Source organism: Lycium ferocissimum, chromosome 2 (assembly GCF_029784015.1).
Source record: "Lycium ferocissimum isolate CSIRO_LF1 chromosome 2, AGI_CSIRO_Lferr_CH_V1, whole genome shotgun sequence".
NCBI classification, from domain to species: domain Eukaryota; kingdom Viridiplantae; phylum Streptophyta; class Magnoliopsida; order Solanales; family Solanaceae; genus Lycium; species Lycium ferocissimum.
In genome coordinates, this window is record NC_081343.1 from 53,197,078 (window position 1) to 53,216,540 (window position 19,463).

A 19,463-nucleotide genomic window follows, 5' to 3' on the forward strand; every position below is an offset into this window, starting at 1 on the left:
CTTGTAACTACGGTGGTAGCTCCGATTCATAGGCCACACACCTTCGCCGGATGATCTTATAAGGTCCGATATATATCGGGGATTAAGTTTCCTTTCTTACCAAACCGCATCACGCCTTTCATAGGTGATATCTTGAAAACACCCCAATCACCTTGAAATTTTAATTCTCGTCGTCGTACATCCGCATAAGATTTTTGACAACTCAGCCGTACGCAATCGTTCATGAATAGATTTACCTTTTCGATAACACGATGAACAAAATATCGGTCCAAATAAGTTTGCTTCTCGGAAGCTTCGAACCAGCCGTGGGGATCTACACTTCCTACCATATAGGCTTAAATAGGTGCCATTTTTTGACGGCATGATAACTATTATTATAAGCAAACTCTATCAAAGGCAAATGATCATCCAAGCTTCCTTGGAAATTAAGTACACAAGCTCGTAACATATTTTCTAGGGTTTGAATAGTCAGTTCAAACTTGCCGTCATTGCGGATGGAAAGCCGTACTAAGATTTACTTGTACCAAGACTTTCCTGAAAAGATTTCCCGAACTTGCCAAACATTAAAGTCGCCTTGTTCGAAATAATTGACGACGGAATTACCGAAGGCGCACAATCTCTTTAAGATATAGCTTAGCATAGTCTTGACAGTATAGGTGGTTCTTGCGGCAAGAAAGAGATTTAGTTAACCTATCAACAATCACCCAAATAGAATCGAATTTTTGGCGAGAACGGGCCGATCCGTGACAAAATCCATATTAATCACTTCCCACTTCCATGCGGGATCTCCATTTCTTGTAATAAACGGATTTCGATGTTCGATCTTTACTGTTGGCAAGTGGGGCATTGAGCTACAAAGTTAGCAATATCTTTCTTCATATCATTCCACCGGTAAAAGCCCTTGAGGTCATGATACATCTTGGTGGATCGGGATGAATTGAATACGGGAGTAATGAAATTCTGACATGATCCTGTCCCGAAGGGGTTACATTTGGAACGCATAAACGACCTCGATATTTGAGAAACCCATTTGAATCTATTTCAAAGGCTGAGATCCGCTTTTGCTGCACTCCCTCCTTAATATTAACTAAAGAGCGGATCGTTAATATTGGTCTTTACATCCGAGGCAAGAGTCGATTGGGATATATTGGAGCAATTGGTGTCTTCCGAATCTAGTAACAGAACTCCCAAATTTTCTAAGCGATGAAGTTCTCTAGTCATTTTCGATTTTTCATGGCACATGCAATAGGCTTCCCATTGATTTGCGACTTAGGGCATATACTAACGTTACTTTTCAGGTGATATAAAATCTCGATCATAATCCTTTGCTATTCGAGCCATCTTTTTGCCTCAAATTCAATTCCTTTTGCCTAAATATATATTGAAGGCTTTTATGGTCCGTATAGATATCGACATGAACTCCATATAAATAATGTCGCCATATCTTTAGCGCGTGAATCACCGCCGGCCTTTCTAGATCATGGGTTGGATAATTTTGCTCATGTTTCCGTAGTTGTCGGGAGGCATCAATCACCTTACCATTTTGCATCAACACGCGTCCCGGCCGGTGCGTGACGATCACAAGTATACGGTGTAACCCTCGGTGCCCTACTAGAAAGGTGAGGACAGAACCGATGATATCAACTTATAAATTATTGAAACTCCGGCTGCAAGCCGTTCAAACTTGGCCCCACCGAGTTAATTTTGTAAGAGGGGCTGCTATAGAATAAAATCCCTCTAAAATCTTCGATAATATCAAACAAGACCCAAGAAACTTCGGACTTCGAAGCGGTTGTTGGTCGGGACAATTTAACGGCCAATCTTCCGATCATCAACTTTAATACCTTCGTTTCGGACACAATATGGCCAGAAAAGCCGAAGTTAGCCAAAATTCACATTTGGAAAATTTGGCACAAAACTTTGATCTCGCAATGTTTGCAATGCCTTTTGGAGGTGATCAGCATGTTCCCTCTCCGAACGAGAATATACCAAGATATCGTCAATGAATACAATAACGAAAATATCCAAGAAGGGTCGGAATATGGTACTCATTAGCGCCATAAATGCAGCAGGAGCATTCGTCAGTCCAAGGACATAACTAAGAACTCAAAATGCCCATATCTCATTCGAAAAACTGTCTTCGGAATGTCTTCCCCTTTTACCCGTACTATGGATACACGACCTTAAGTCGATCTTCGAAAGCATTTAGCGCCCGCAGCTGGTCAAACAAATCATCAATTCTAGGCAATGGATATTTGTTCTTGATAGTCACCTTATTCAATTGCCGGTAGTCAATACACATTCTTAGTGAGCCATCCTTTTTGCGCACAAATAATACGGTAGGAATATCGGGCTAATGAAGCCCTTGTCTAACAAATCGCATTGCACCTTCAATTCGCGCAACTCGGCGCGGGACATACGATAAGGGGGAATAGAGATGGGTTGAGTGTCCCAGGATACACATCAATCGCAAATTCAATTTCCCTTTCGGGAGGAGGCCTCGGTAATTCATCGGGAATACATCGAAATTTATTAACTACGGTGAAATTGCAAAGTTGGCGGTTCGAAGCCTGCTCCCTAACTCGAACCAAATGATAAATATAACCTTTGGAAATCATTTTTCGTGCCTTAAGGTAGGAAACAAACCTACCCTTTGGTGCCGGGGTATTGCCCATCCATTTAAGAACTGGTTCACCCAAAAACTGAAATTTCACAATTTTGGACCGACATTCCACATTGGCATAGCAAGAGGCTAGCCAATCCATTCCCATGATAGCGTCAAAGTCTACCATTTCTAACTCCACTAGATCAACAACTGTTTCACGACCACATATTGTAACCACACACCTACGATAAATTCGTCTTGCAATAATAAGTTCCCCGACCGAAGTAGAAACTAAGAAAGGCTTGGACAAAGATTCGGGCTTTATACCGAATTTATCAGCAATATAAGGTGTGATATAAGATAGCGTAGAACCGGTCGATCAATGCATGTACGTCGTAAGAACAACCGGATACAATACACGTCACAATATCCGGAGACGACTCAAGATCCCGCCGTCTCTGCAAGTGCATAAATACGATTCGGTTGCCACCGGGAACGGATGCTTGACCCCTTCCCCTACCTCATTCGCTGGGGTCGAAGAAGAACCTTGTCCGTGAGGCGGACGTAAGATGAAGAACTCCGTGATCGAACTCCGTTTCGCCGAGTCGGGCCTCTTCTACCACGAGACTCGACAATTTAACATACGTGCCCACAAGAGTAACACACCCCCATTCGGCACCGGCCGGAGTGGCCTTTACCGCACCGGTCACAACGGGGCAACGGAGGCCCGGCTTGGCTAGCTTCTCTGCAGAAAGGAACCGACGCTTTCGAGCCTCGACTTGGTCCGGTAAGTGGGTCTATCCCGACGCCGCCCGGAACCCGGGACCGGAACCCGGGAGGGCACTAGTCGCCGAAGGATGATCTTCTCTAAGGGGTGGGGCCTATAATCTTCCTGATAAGCACCTGAATAACCCGCGGATCTGGCCCGCTTATGACTGCCCCTTCTCGATTCTTGCTCGATCCGCTGTTGGCGTTCAAGGTCCTCTAAATTTTGGGCATACGCCTGAATACGAGCAATATCCATACCACTCTGTAATGAAGCCGTCATGCAATCCTTAATCAAGTGAGGCCCAAGTCCCGTCACAAAACGATGTACCCTGTCTTCCATCTCAGCTACCATCGCCGGGGCGTATCTGGCCAAGGAGTTGAACTTCAAACTATAATCCCGAACGCTCATATTGTCTCTGCGCGAAGTAATAGAAATTCATACTCTAGCTCTACGAACTTCGGTCACCGGCAATAATAATCAAAAGGCCGGTAAATTCCGACCACACCGCCGGAGGTGCGTTCGGCCCCTCTCGATTAATCAAGACTCATACCATATTAAAGCCCACGTCCCACATCTGAGCGACTAACTCCACCGATTTTGTGTCAAAGCATGCATTACCCTCAAAGCGCGGCCCATTCGATCTATGTTCCGAGGTCGTCGGTTTGTCCCCGTGAACACCGAGGGTCCAAAGTATAAAAATCACGTACACGGGAACTAACAGCCCTATTCGGAATGCCAGCCTGCCGCTGAGTCATAGCAGCCACCAATCTAGTCAATAATTGGACTGCGACTCGCGAGGCGTCAAGTAGCCAATGGGGGTGAGCTGAGGCTGAGGAGCGGAGGACCGGATCCCTCTCTGCTCTCGCACCCGATGGGGTGAGGTAGCGTGCATAGGAGTAGTGCTGCGAGCCTCGCTATGCCCTAACTCAGGTGGCGGTACTCTGCTCGGGCCTTCCCCCGCAGTGCCCAATATTCTGCTGACTTTCTTCTTTCTCGGAGGCATTGCTGAAAATTAAACACGGAAAGATTAGATAGTTGCATTCTTAACTTGGCTCTATCGCACGATCTAGATCATGAAGAAAAGTATCTTCCTAAATGCCCTGTAACCTATTGGCTATAGATATGGTGCACGACATATTGATAACCAGGACTCTACTGGACACGGCTCATGGACATCCCTAGGACTAGAACTGCTCTGATACCAATTTGTCACACCCCCGATGAGGAGTATGACGGGGCTCGACCCGTAGGCCGAAGTCACCTCGACTTAACCGTTACTTGGACTTCACGTGTGAACTCAAAGAATATTTGCTTGCGGAAAGGAAAGGCAACATAGAAAAATACTTAATAATTCAACACACGTACGTAAGCGACCGGCAAGGTCGCTACACATAAAAGTATATCATTAAGCCGACAACAAGGCTATCGGAAACATATCAAGAAGCCAAAACAAGGCCGACAAGGCCACACATAATAATTTCATATCGCACAATGTCCATGAGCCTCTAAGAGCATACTTATATACATATATTAAAGGCCAAACCCATCGACAGACACCTGTGGTCGTCCACTTCTTTCACTTGAACACCTAAAGTGACTGTTGTTCCATTTAAACACTTCAGATGGGTCATTCCTATTCCACTTAGACACTTTTTGGACCGTTATCGGAGCAAAACCAACACCAAAGGGGGCCCCACCTCATGCACATCCAACCCCCAAAAGCTATAATTTTTAATGGTCAAAACTCCACGAATTTACAAATTAGTGAATTTACAATTAAAATGAGTTGGCACCATTTAATGAGTTGGCACAATTTAAATGAGTTACAAATTCAATTGGCCACTTAATACAAGGAGAGATTAGGTGTTGGTTTTGCTCCGATAACGATACAAAAATTATCTAAGTGGAATAGAAATGGCCCACCCGAAGTGTCTAAACGGAGCAAGGGCCCTTTGGGTGTTGAAAGAAGTGGATGACTACGAGTGTTTTGTCGATGGGTTTAGCTATGTTTAAACTAACAAAGTACCCAAAAGAAAGCAAGCCGGAGTAGTGGCACTTGTTACACCTTTCCGGATCCGGAGAGTCCCTCTTTGGGGTTGCTCCTCGATAAATGTTCTTAACGAAATTTCGTGCAATGGACGTCATTGATACGGATAAAATCCGAGTATGTAAGACGGGGAGGGAAACAACATAATTAAGATAAAATGTGACATTAACATAGGCAAAAGAAAACCGAACATCTGGAATGGCACAAAATGCAATGCATGATAAAATCATTTGTATGCTCATATATATGTATTTATATATGCATATCTGTACGTAATAGATAGTATCCATGCCCGGCCGTAAGGCTCGGTGTCATATATGTAAAATCATGACCGACCATTAAGGCTATGTTAACACATTGCATACGGCCACACACACGGGCAATATCATAACATGCCCACACGGTGGTGTGCGCATCTACGCGCCATGCCCGGCCGACTATAGCGCGACACGGTGTAGTAAAATAGTGCAATACATATATATATACGTATATACCATTATTGGACTAAACTGAAAATAAGGGACAACGCCAGTTCGCTTCCTTCCGCAAGGTTCTAAAGGCTTCCGTTTTTCTTCGCGTGCGAAAGCGCGGTGTTCGAAGCCGCGTAACTCCGTTTTTCCTTCCGCGAGCGAACGTTCGAGGCTAGTTTTGAGTGAGAAATCAAGGAATTTTACCTTTTGACATAAGGTCGTTAACCCCGAATAGTTTATGGATTTCATATCGAGTTCAAAGGATTAATCGATGACGACTTTGAAATAATGTCTTAAAACCAAAACGACAAAACCTTAAGATTGAAAATACAAAGCATAAGAATGAAATGGAATTTGTAATGGAACGCTCGTGTTTATGTACTAACGGATTCGTGCCAAGGGAAGAGGGAAACGAAGACCTTACATACCTTATCCGTCGAGCCACCACTTAAAGAATTCCTTATATCGAGGCTTGCCCTTCACCCGAGCCTATATATATATCGAGAAGTATATCATTAATCATATTTTCATCGTCTTTCCATCAACTCATAAGTACTAATTATAGAAGACTAAATTTAGGTTACGAAAATTTGGGCAGCCCCTCCCCTATATTGTCGACTTCCTCCAAATGCTCAAACAACTTCCAAACAATACCAACAACATTAACAACAACATCCTCAACATTCCACGAGACAATTATATATATTTTTCATACAAATTTCTCTTGATACTTCATCCATGAGCCAACAACCTCAACACAATAAATATGACCTTTATTCTTACAATATTCTTGATCAAGGTTAATAAAGGAAGAAATTCAAGGATTCATACCTTATATTTACTAAAGTGGCAAGATCTTCAATAATCACTTATTCCCAAGCTAACTCTAAAAAAAAATGATATGATAATCGCGACTACAAGTTGTCCGAGGTCTTCGATTAGTACCGAGCTGAATTTTGCTCAAAATCCTTTATGTAATATTTGAGAGCTCTTCACTTGCTGAATTTTCTGGAAATTTTTAGAAGTTTTTGGATGAAAAAGTGAGGTTTTAACCCTTTATATAGGGCTGTAGGCGGCATCATCAACCCCCCCTCCCCCACTTTCGCCAGTTTGTAACGTCTATAATTCTATATAATATCCTATCGGCGAGCGGTTTGTTGCATTATAATCTAGACTCGTCGAACTTCATTTTAGGATTTTGAAACACCTTAAAACTCCTAACACACATGGAGATATGCCCCTCCAAAGTTGACTCAAAATCCTGTTTCAAATTTTTCGACAAACTTAATTTCCTTGACTTGCTTGGTCCCGAGTCTTATATATATATATGAATTCAAACCCTCGTAACCATGAGATGAATGCGCCACGTCTAGACTTAACTAACCACCGTCCAATAGATTTCACGTACACGACTATGAGGTGTAATGATGCCATCGGCGGTCCGATTTTACGCTTACCGAAATGATCATTTACTTGGTAATTATTTCTACATCACGTACTCTAAGAGTAAATTCGAGATCTTCACAACCTTATACAATATTGTGCGCTATATTGTATCAAAAATATCGTCGACGACTTATCATTTTATATTGGTTCGCAATTTGACATAACTTATTGAGATCACATCTCATTATTTTCAGGTACCTGAACCTCTCATAAGGTTTCATGAAGTGTTATGTCGTAGGCTCGTCAAGAGCACATTGCCTCCTTGTTATGATCATTTTGATCATTTGCTCCTCTCCTTTTTCAAGGATTATTACAGTTGGAACCGATTTATCTACCATGCTCCATGCATGTTGTAGACTCTATCCTTCAGGGACATTAGAAGCATTTTGCAGAGGAAATATGAAATAGTTGGGTCAGCAAATGCTTCTACAGTTTGAGTTGAATTATTTGAGGAAGGATAATTCACAACATATTTTCTTATTGTCTCCCCTTATGTTAGATAAACTAACATATATCCCCATATCATTTGGGAAAATCCATCTTTGTGCACATGGTAGTTTCATTAATCATATACCACACATCAATAGCTATTAGATAGAAATATTTGATTCCTGACCCTGAATCAATTGATAGGGAGAATTTATCATAAATTTATTGATCAAAAGCATATAGGTGCCTTTGTATGCAATATATCATATCTCAGACCATCAGACCAATCTGAAGCTCTATTCTCATAAGCAATAGTTTAGCTATATTATGAAGGCATCTAATGCCAAACCAGCTTAGATATAAACCAGCACTATCAAGATGAATTATCTTGATTACATATTCTGAAAATTGTAACTTCCAACTCAATTTTGAGCAAATAACTTCGTAAATGTCAAACTTCCAGTTGACAATAAACATATATGTGACCATCTCATAGATACATCTATTTAAGACATCACGTTGTAGGTAAAGGGGCCCACATTCACCTTTTATATTTTTCAGAATTTCGGAGTGAAGATTAAAATTTTACTACTTTAGGAGTGAAGATTAAAATTTTACTACTTCAGGAGTAAAGTTAAAAGGTTTACTACTCAAGGTCTTACTACTTCAAGAATAAATTTCAAAATTTTACTACTTCAAGAGTAAAATTTCAGAATTCTACTACATCGGGAGTAGATTTCAGAGTTGTACTACTATAGAAGTAGAATTAATCAACAGTATAAAATTCATAGTCATACAACCTAGCCAAACTAACAACTATTTCGTGAAGGGCTCAAAACCAACAATCATAATACAAGCTTGCTACTCGATAGGTAAATTTATGAGGTATTCAAGTAAACATCCAATATTCGAAATCTTCCTCAATTATTCTAACAATAACAACAGAATCATGATATTTTCCAATTCATAATGCACATTTACATTTAACATTTACTATATGTTAGCGGGAATGGATCTATATTTATCAATATCAAAGTTCTCATTAACTTCAAAATTCACAATCATCCGCAACGTCAGCCATACAAACAAATTGTGATAACCTCAATTTCTTTTAAGACCATTTCAGGAGCAAATACGCTTTTCATCACATGGAGATCTCGACACACTTCAATTGTAGCTACAAACGTTACATAGTGAATATTGTTCATCCTTTCCTGATCATAAACAGCTTACAAACTCTCGTTTAGCCATTGAGGGATGTGAAATTAACATCATAATCCCTCGTAATAATATTGTTCTTCAATGAACATTGACATGAATGGTCCAACACAAGTTTCACAAGATCAAAGTAAAATTAATTCATACTATTATTAGTCAAACTCGTGATAGCCATATCTTCCTTGTGCCACTACTTACACAACCATATGTTCATAGAACAAACTCTTGTAATTCACTATACACACTGGATAAAACCGTGTCCACAACCATCCAAATATAGATGTGCAAGAAGAGGGCTTGGATTACTTTCACTTATCTCACCTTGACATACCGTCTTCATGAGAAAGTTTAAACCAAATACTAGATCCAATTGCTCCAACAACTCTCAAGACCACATCAATTCTTTTAAGAACCAAAATTTGCTTCTTTTAAAAATGAGCCAGTAAATATATATATATGAAGAAATTGGCACGCAATCATAAGCACCTATTAGCTTGGTAACAAAGCTCTTCAATAAGGAATCCGTTGTTCTCTAAGGAAAATAATATTGCTCACCTTTGCCGACAGTAATAAGATAAATCAAAGTCTCTAAATAGAATTTTCTTAAAAGATGATAAATATACCTGATGTGGCGAGGTTCACAATTATTTTATGGATATATATATCAGGTTCGTCTAATCATTGAGACCAGAGGACGTTCCTCTCTTCAAATTAAATATTTAAAATTTTTCCTTTAATGTTTTATGAAATAATATTAAAAAGTATTCATAAAAGAGATATAGCTGGAAGTTGGGAGAGAGAGAGATTTTTTTGTCTTTATAATATATAATTAACTCCCATTACATAGGAGGAAATAATGTGGACACACCCCAGGCATGCCACACGGGCAAGTATCCTTGGTGTCCAAGTTCATGTGATGGGCATCCATTTTACAACATCAAATACTTTTTCCTCCTCCTTTTTAATTGATTTTGTTATCATTTTTTCGCAGAATTTTTTTCAAAATTTATGTATATTTATTATTCAATTCGTTACTATTTTGGCAGTTTGTCCTTGATATTTCATCCACAAATGAAGAGGAATCATAAATTAGGTCCTCATGGACCACCCAAACTATCCACTTAAAATTTCCAAAGAAAAATCAGATTGCTGACGTGGCTACGGTATTTGTATCCACAGATAAATTCACAAGAATTTGTTGTAGGAAGAATATTTCACATAAAAAGACATTGTATCATCGAGAACTCAAGTAATAACGTACCTAAAAAGAGAAAGACCGTAACTGGCCAATGTGCCTACCACTGACTTGACTGTTGACTCAGGTATACGCTATAATTAGGGGTGTACATGGATGATTGATTGTAAGTTTTTTTATATTTGTTATTATTTTTAAATTATAAACCAAACCAAACCAACAAAATCGGTTTTTCTTTTTTTTAAGTTGCTCGGGTTTTTAAGTTTTTTTATTAAAGTCTTTTATACAAAACATATAATTTGACTTCAAATATTTTTTAGTCCAACTAAGATACGCATCATTCAATTAAGATATTTATTAAGAAAATAACACAAAACGTGATGAATGATGACATTGTCTAAAATATTCAACAAAAAAACTAATGAAATTGCATAAAATAAAATGATCATAATCTAAAGTACTAAGTCATGCTAAAAGACTAGTTAGATTAATTACATGACTAGATATTAAATAAAAATAAAATTAAGTTATGTATTTTCGCTTTCTAAACTAATATAAATCTAAAGAATAGATATCAAAATTATTGTCATTCCAGAGTTAGATATGAATTTCTTTTGTTAGCATTAGTATTGATTTGATTTTTGTTGAGTTTTATTTGAGTTACTAATATTATTGGGCTATAAAATTTATTGGACGATTCAAAATTCTAATTCCCAGCTTGAAATAATATGTTAAAAGACCAAAAAACTATGAAAAAGTTAAAGAAACATTTATAAATACATATTTTTATGTATAAAATATGTTTGAAATATTATAAATGTAAAATGGTTTGATTCGGTTTAACTTTTTAGTTAAAACCAAACCAAATAAGTGTTCGGGTTTTTTTTTAAAACCAAAACCAAGTCAAACCAAATACCGATTTTTCCATTTGATTTGAATTATCGATTGGGTGCGATTTGTCAAAACTTATGAACACAACAACAATACAAAAGGCTATACTCCTATTATCTTTTCACGCAGAGCTTCTTTCTTTCTTATCTTTTTCGTTTTCTTTTGGTCTTTTTATTTTTTTCTTTCAAAATTCCTAAGTCCACATATTTGCGGAGCAACTATATAGAGTAATTTTCGTTAGTAGAATCAAAATCTCATTATTTTTTTAGCTAATACTCAAAAATAGAATGTCTTTTTTTTTTTCTATTAAAATGGGTATTTTGTTGGTTATCCAACGAAATACCCATGATTATTGTTCGGTCCGTAGGGAAAGTTACATTTCTCTACACTTGTAGCGAAATGTAAAAATAATTTTTTTTTTTTTTTTGTATTTCGTTGACTACCAACGAAATAGGCAAAAAATATATATATTTTTTTATATTTCGCGGTAGTCAACGAAATCAAAATTTTTTTTTTTTTTTGTAATTTGTTTATAAAAAAAAACGAAATAATTTTTTTTTTATTTCGTTGGTATATGAGACCAAATAGGATAAAACATTTTCTTACAAAATATTTTTCTCCCCAATGTTTTAAAGCATATATTTTGAAATAAATATTTTAACACATGCAATAATTAATAAATCAATAAATCTTTTCTTTGCATAACCAACACTAAGTTTTTTCCATACTTTGACCAATGATTAGTCGTGTGTCAAGACTCAAACGTCAATATTTTATATAGACAATAAACTTTTTTCGCGTATTGTAATGTAGGCTCAATACATCAAGGAAATAAACGAGAAATCTACCGTTTTAGTGGTTGAAAAACCTCAGTAAGTTTTGTTTGGAAACTTTAGGGTGTTTTATTTTTAAGATTTTGATTTAAGCGTGTTTTTTTAATCAAGACATAACTTTATTTTGAATATAAATCTAATTCTAAAAAATATAAGGTGAAAAACTAGTTGTAAAGTGGTCAAACTTTAGATGGTCATAATTTTGCGCTCGGACGTCCATTTTACGCTTTTTTTTTTTTTGAACTTGCGTATTTTTTCGAGATCTATGCGGGCAAATGCCACAAGGCGGTTTGGCTCCAAACGATTTTTAAAAAAGCACTTTTTTTATCTCATTCAATTTCAATTTTTCCCCAAATTGACCGAAATTTTCGCTTTTATTTACTTATAAGATGATGATATGCAATAGATTTAAATGTAAAAAACCCGGGGTAATGTAGGCGTGAATGTCAATTTCTCTTATGTGGTTTCAATTTTTGAAAATAAAAAGTACAGATTAATTTTTCTCGACATATAAAGTTGATTAAAAATTATTTTCTTATTTCGTTTTTATATAAATGAAATATAAAAAAAAATATTTATCCTATATCATTGGTATATGAATGAAATACAAAATATATATATATATATATATATATATATATATATATATATATATGAGAAAGTTATGACCATCTAAAGTTTGACCACTTTACAACTAGTTTTTCACCTTATATTTTTTAGAATTAGATTTATATTCAAAATAAAGTTATGTCTTGATTAAAAATAACACGTTTTTAAATAAAAATCTTAAAAATAAAACACCCCTAAAGTTTCCAAACAAAACTTACTACCTTTTTTTAACCCTAAAACGACGATCCGAATGTTTATGTATCCTTGATGGTATTGAGCCTACATTACAAAAAAAAATATCGAAGTTCTATACAAAATATTGATATTTAGTCTTGACAATAATCGTTGGTCAAAGTATGGAAAAAACACTAAGTGTTGGTTGCAAAGAAAAGATTTATTGATTTATTAATTATTGCATGTGTTAAAATATTTATTTCAAAATATATGCTTTAAAACATTGGGGAGAAAAATATTTTGTAAGAAAAATGTTTTATCCTATTTCGTTCATATACCAACAAAATTAAAAAATATTTATTTCGTTTTTTTATAAATGAATTACAAAAAAAAAAAAAAAAAATTATCCCATTTCGTTGGACTACCAACTTAAAATACAAAAAAAAATATATATTTTTTATCCTATTTCGTAAATTAGTCCAACGAAATAAAAAAAAAAAATTATATTTTCATATTTCGTTTTTGTATGAACGAAATAAAAAAAAAAAAATTAAATTCGTTTTTTACCAACGAAATACAAAAAAAAAAAAAAATTATCCTATTTCGTTGGTAGTCCAACGAAATACAAAAAAAAAAAATTATATTTTCGTATTTCGTTCGAAATAAAAAAAAAACATTAAATTCGTTTTTTACCAACGAAATACAAAAAAAAAATAAAAAAAAATATTATCCTATTCGTTGGTAGTCCAACGAAATACAAAAAAAAAAATATATTATTTGTTACATTTCGCTACAAGCGTAGCGAAATGTAACTTTCCCTACCGGGAACAGTAATCATGGGTATTTCGTTGGATAACCAACGAAATACCCATTTTGGTATTAAAAAAAAAAAAAAAAGACATTCTATTTTGAGCTATTAGCTCAAAAAATATCATTTTGGAGACTCTAATTTTCACTACATAACATAGTGTTGAAAAAGCTGTATTTCACAATTAGGACATATTATATTATTAGGCAGATTTATTGGTTGTGGCCAATCAGGACATTCTGTCCAACGTAACTACCAAAATACAATTTATTTTATTATGTGCACAGTATCTCTTAACTTCAATAAGATGATCTTTGTGTGCAGAGTTTTTTGAAAAATCTGTTGCATTTTATACGATTATTGTAGCACATCTCCCAGTAATTATATTATTTAATGCGGTGTATTTTCATATATTTGTGCTAAATATTCTTATTTTAGAGCAATTATAATTCATACATGCTTTCCTTCCACGAGAATTCCTTTTATTCTAGATACGTACCTACATGTTACCTCATTATTATTTGACATAACGCAAGCTTAAATAGTAAAAAAGTCAGAATTTAAAAACCCAATAAAAAAAAAAAGTTTGTACCTTTCTTAAATTAGTATAAGGATATACCGCAAATATATAAGTACACACACACACAGTGTGCAATAGGGGTTGTATTTTTTATTTTGTTTTTAATAATTTTAAAGTTTTGAAATTTCACGTTTTTTCCATACTTTGACTAAAGATTAGTCATGTTTCAAAACTTCATGTTTCAAAACGCCGGAATATCAATATTTTATATAAAACCTGATATCTTTTTCTGCGAACAATAATGTAGGCTCAATACATCATGTATACGTAAACGTTTGGATCATCATTTTAGGGGTTGTAAAGTGTCACGAAGTAAGTTTTTTTGTTTGGAAACTTGTAATCTTTAGGTTTAAGTGTTTTATTTATAATTTGTTTATGTTTAAGTGTTTTATTTATAATTAATTTAGGATGTCATGCGAGTTAGCTATATACGATAAGATAACAAAGAATAAAATAATATTTATCATTAAGAAATAGATACGCAAAAAGTATACTTAATTTTTACTTAAACCATGCATCATGCACCTCTCAATGCTCCCACCTAGGTTTGATTGAGTTGGCATAAAAAAGGGATGGCTAAACCACCAAGCCAAGTTGGTTAAACTAGAATAGAAACACTTTTTATTTTTTTTATAATGTTCACTAATGCCATCTAACTTGTTTTCATAAATTGAATTTGGAACCTTGAAATTGACATTCAAAACATCACTACCACGGGATTACCATCTTCAAATATATTTTTTATCACTAGATTTTTACTAAAGATGAATGAAAATTGTGCAACAATTTGGGACAAAATTCAAATTGAATGGGAAATTAAAGAGGTAAGTTTTCTAAAAATTTCTCTTGACCTTTCAACATTTGCCGGCTAGATCTCGGAAAAATACGTAAAAAAAAAAAATTGCATTAATCGAACGTCCCAGCGGAAAGTTATGGCCGTTTAAAGTTTCACCAATTTACAACTACTTTTTCTCCCTATACTCATTATTTGATAATTTATCTTATCAATTTATATAACTACTTAAGTCTACTGGATAAAAATTTTATGGGACTTGCATAACGCATTAATTTACTGCGTTATTCAAACAATTTTTTTTTAATAACGTTTAAATCAAAACTGCGCTATAAAATAAAACACTTAAACCTAAAGATAACAAGTTTCCAAACAAGCAAAACGTACTTCGGGGCATTTTACAACCCGTAAAACGATAATCCAAACGTTTAAGTGTACTTGATGTATTGAGCCTACATTATTGTTCGTAGAAAAATATATTAGGTTTTATATAAAATATTGATATTCCGGCGTTTTGAAACATGACTAATCTTTGGTCAAAGTATGAAAAAAACGTAAAATTTCAAAACTTAAAAAAAAAAAAAAAAAAAAAAAAAAAAAAAAAAACCCATATTGCGCACTAATTTAGTACACAAAATTTACAGTTTGGTCCTATTGCGCACTAATTTAGTGTGCAAAGGTTACTTTGGTAACTTTTTTTTTTATTAGGTTATTTTACTTCCTACAGGCACTTTTTGGGTCATTTAAATTGCGGACTCTTATTACATAATTACAGTCCAATGTCTTTCGACAATCTAATTTACAAAATAGCCAACAAATATATAGATTTGTATTCTTAAGTATAAATATACTTACAATATATATATATATAGACACACACACACATCATCAGTGTATAAATTTTGTATATTTTAACTAGCGCCTGTAATTAATTTGGGAGCGGGTGAAAAATGAAAGAAGCCCTTATAATTTTGAAATTCATCCGTTTGAGAATAGTGAGGAGATTGGGTCATCAGAAATTATCGGCGGAGTTTGCGTCGCAGGCTTTTTCTACGAAGCTGTTTCATTTTAGTGAATATTTCAACCAGATTTTTAGGGAGGGAGGCACTTGCGAGGCTAGCAGTATCCAGTATGAGAAGAAAAAACAACCAGAGTACTACTGTTTCAACAATTTGGACATAAGAAAAATATTTCTGATCTTAACAAAAAATTAGCAATCGCATTTAAAAAAAAAAATGAAATAATAAAAACCTCACTGCTAATTCCTTTTTCAAAATGGAAATTATTTTCTCCTTCATTATTATGAAGAAAAGATATGCTGATTTTTGCAACGTGAATGTCCATGTCAGAATTTAGAACTTTAGTACCTTGTCTACATTATCATGACTTCCAAGTTCCAAGTCAAGGATACTGATCAATCCTTTCCCGATTCGGAGGCAACTTCAATTAGCAGAAGTAAGAAGAAATTTAAGAAAGAGACATGCTCAAGATGAAAAGTTTGTAACTTCCTTTCTCAAAACTCCGATCCTTTGGGAATAGTCGTTGCTCATATATTCTTAAGACGAAGATAAATACATGATTTATTGAAAATAAAGTGGGAGTGTTTGGATTAATGACTAAACTCTACTAATTAAGGAACACTATTAAACAATGGAATATGTAACCTAATAATTTGTCATGTACTTAACATAGAGTACTTTTCAAGGGAAAATTGCCATTAAGCTTTTGGGTAAGTTAACAGATAACTTTAAACATTTGATGTTTGAGTTAGGAAACAGTTAAGAGGCAATGGGGCATGCCTGAAACAGCAATATTCTTCGATACAACAAAACATAATTAGTATATGTAGCATTGATAGTATAACTTTCTTAGGCTAGATTGGATCTTAATATATAACTTGCAAGTTTAGTACTAGCAACTAATCTAATGTAACTATCGTCAAGGTAGAAAACTTTACTACTTGTGCGAAAGCCTCTTTATTTCTTACTAGTTCGAGTATAACCATACATACACAGCCCACAAAAAGGCTGCAAACAGGAAGGTGGACCCTTATAGAAAATGTACTGATAAGAGAACTTGCTCCATCAATGTTTTAGATCATCATAATGGGAACGAGTATCACATATGGTGGAAAAATCTATAGAAAATAATTAAACTTTACTCCTTTATATGCCTTGTTCATATGGTGTTAGTTTCATGAACTCTGCTATACCTCATCTCTTATTTTTGTATTAACATATTTTAAGATTTTAACAATGGCATTGAAATTTTGCAGGTTAAGCCTCGTTACACTTTTGCTAGTGATCGGAAATCTTAGGTTCCGAGCCACTGCCTGTGACTTGCAAGTGTATTCCATGCTCGAAAGACATGAAAAATGGATGAGTCGCCATGGGCGCGTATGCAAAGATGATGTTGAAAAGGCGGAGCGATTTAAGATATTTAAAGAGAATGTCGACTTTATTGAGTCTTTCAACAATGATGCTACTCATTCTTACCAGTTTGGCCTCAATAAATTTGCAGATCTAACAAACGAAGAGTTCCAATCTATGGTTGGTAGATATAATCAATCTTCCCTTCCAAAGACATCAAATTTGCAGCCATTTAGTTAACAAAGTGAAATTTCCAGTCCTGATAGTTGGAATTGGAGAGAGCAAGGAGCTGTGACTGCTGTCAAGGACCAGGGTAGATGCGGTAAGTCTTATATCAAAGTACATCCTCTGATTTAATTTATATGCAAGTATTTGATTAAATAACTATTTTAAGAGAGAAATAAAGACAGACTTTTAGGACGTGTGTTATTAATCATGTACCATAATAGTTGGTTATAAAGAGGTGTCATTAAAGGTGCAAGTGGAAATTTGAGGTTAATTGTTTTAATATATTGAAAGAAGACATATTTTTTTTTTTTTTGGGAATAAATTACTCCAGTAAGAAAATAATGTCACGTAAACTGAACAGATAGGGTATTACTTAAGATAAGACAGGACAATAACAGCCAATGATTTTACTTGTACAGCACAAATCAAAATTCGTCTTTCGTTTGAAATTCAAATTGATAAAATAGAATTGGCTAAAGGAAAGAATATTATAGATAGTTATGCATCATATCAAAATACAGGTTAACAGCGAATGATTTAAGTGTTCAGGTTTGGATTTTGGGGCATGAACTAGGTTCCTAGTACTAGTCTATACTTTCCTAACAAACATAATTCCCAATTTATTTATCCATAGTGCATTCTACTGCTACTAAATTGATAATTACCACTTACTACTATAATCCTTTTGACTTGAGAAAAAATTGCAGGGTCATGTTGGGCATTTGCAGCAGTACCAGCAGTTGAAGGACTGAACCAGCTAAAAACTGGAAACTTGGTTTCACTATCCGAACAACAACTTCTTGATGGTGAGGCAACAAATAACAATGGTTGTGGTGGTGGCATCAGGACTGAAGCATTTGAATACATAGCCGAAGAGGGGGGCCTCACAACAGAATCAAATTACCCTTACACTGGAATTCCAGGAACCTGCGATAGCCAAAAGGCAGAATCAACAGTAGTAACAATATCCAGCTACAAAATAGTGGATCAAACTGAATCAGCACTGTTGCAAGCTGTAGCAAATCAGCCTGTCTCTGCAGGTATCACTATTGGGAGTGACGAATTTCGGTTTTACAAAAGGTACTGGAATATTTCATGGGGAGTGTGGGGAGAGTTCACATCATGCAGTGACAGTGGTAGGGTATGGAAATGGTACTAAATATTGGTTGTTGAAGAATTCATGGGGAGAGACTTGGGGTGAAGGAGGATATATGAGAATGGCTAGAGATATTGTGGACGGTGGAGTTTGTGGCCTTGCAACTCGTGCTTCTTTTCCTACTGCTTAATTAATTAAGGGTCGAAATATGAGGCAACAGATTTGAGAACTCTGTTTTATATGTCGTGATGATCATGAAGTGTTTTACGTAGGTGCTTATGTAGTCCTAATTAAGGTTTTCGATCGACACTTATGTTATTTTGAGTGATCTCTTTAATTAAAAGAATGTTACTAGTATTAGTTATGACGAACACATGCAAATTACGGATCTTGTGCAGTCAAAGTCTAAACCTTGTATTGCACTTTGAAAAATCTAATACACGAAAAATATTTTCACATTTAACCTTGTATTTTTAATTATTTTCATCCACTACAACACAAGGCATATATTGCTACAAAATACGTTGTAGCTAAATATAAAAATTTTCGTGGCTAAACACTTTAGCTACAAATTTTTTTTCCGTAGCATTCGTAGCAAAGTGTAGCGTAGCTAAAAGTTAGCTACAAACTTTACATGGTCCGTGACTAAGGACTTATGCTTATTGCCACAAAATATTTGTGTTGTAGCTGCAATGGTAGAAAATTTCTGCCACGAAAAATTCACTTATAGCAAGTGATATTAGTCTTTTGCCACGAAGAAAAAAATTTGTAGCTATCTTCGTATTGTAACCACAAATTGTTATATTGTAGCAAAAGCTTAAACATGTTTGCCACGCAAACTCAAATTTTATGGCTATTTCTATAGCTCAGTCTCATGGCAATAGTACTCATATTTAGTTACGA

At 35.1% G+C, this 19,463-nt stretch overlaps 1 pseudogene; it reads left to right on the plus strand.

The window, feature by feature from the left end:
• The first annotated feature begins 17,046 nt into the window (after nucleotides 1-17,046).
• LOC132044434 (zingipain-1-like) lies at nucleotides 17,047-18,750 on the plus strand (annotated as a pseudogene).
• Nucleotides 18,751-19,463: the final 713 nt, after the last annotated feature.